The 705-nt window shown below is 36.3% G+C and overlaps 1 protein-coding gene across 1 annotated transcript in view; it reads left to right on the forward strand.

Annotated features, from left to right (window-relative positions):
- Positions 1-705, forward strand: part of Ift74 (intraflagellar transport 74) — a 76389-nt gene that overhangs the window by 26946 nt on the left and 48738 nt on the right. The window lies entirely within an intron of this gene.

Below are 705 nucleotides of genomic sequence, written 5' to 3' on the forward strand. Positions count from 1 at the left end.
TAAACTGAGCTTTTTTAAATGTGTTTATTTTTTCATGTTTTTTGTCATGAATTTATTCTCATGCTGTCCTATAGCAAATCTCTCAGTAAGTAGTGTGTACTAAATATTTCCCTCTCAGCCACATGAAAAACTTCTCCTGGAGCCTGTTGCTGTGCTTAGTCTAGACACGCTGACCAGTGGATGACGCTTCCACTGTTCATGTCTGACTTTCATGTACAGATTCTCCATAGTCTTTATTACAGATTCCTGCCTTTAAGAATTCTTTGTCTTGTTTTATTGTCTCATTTTTTTTGGTGGGGCATCATAACTTCCAAGGACCACAGGAAGGATGTTTTTGCTGTTTTTAACCTTGAGTGATTTTGGCTAGAAATTGAATTCTAGTTGGGAAATATTTTTCCCTCAAAATGCTGATGGCCATTGTTCTACTGTTTTAAGTTTCAGTACTTACGTTTTTCTCAGTCTTTGTCATCTTGTCTACCTTGCCTCTCCCTAGTCCTCAAAGCACTAAAGTCAGTATTTTCAGATTTATGATCCTGTGCCTTTTAAAGTTTGATTTCATCAGTCAGATGGATACCTGGTTCCCTTCCAATCTGGAAGTTATACCACTCAGTTCTGAGAAAATTCATTTCTAAATTATTCCATTGATTGATAATACTAATTGTAGAACTGCCTAAATTGAGTATTGTCCCATCTGGAATAACCTTC

This window comes from Microtus ochrogaster, chromosome 10 (genome assembly GCF_000317375.1).
Source record: "Microtus ochrogaster isolate Prairie Vole_2 chromosome 10, MicOch1.0, whole genome shotgun sequence".
NCBI classification, from domain to species: Eukaryota; Metazoa; Chordata; class Mammalia; order Rodentia; family Cricetidae; genus Microtus; species Microtus ochrogaster.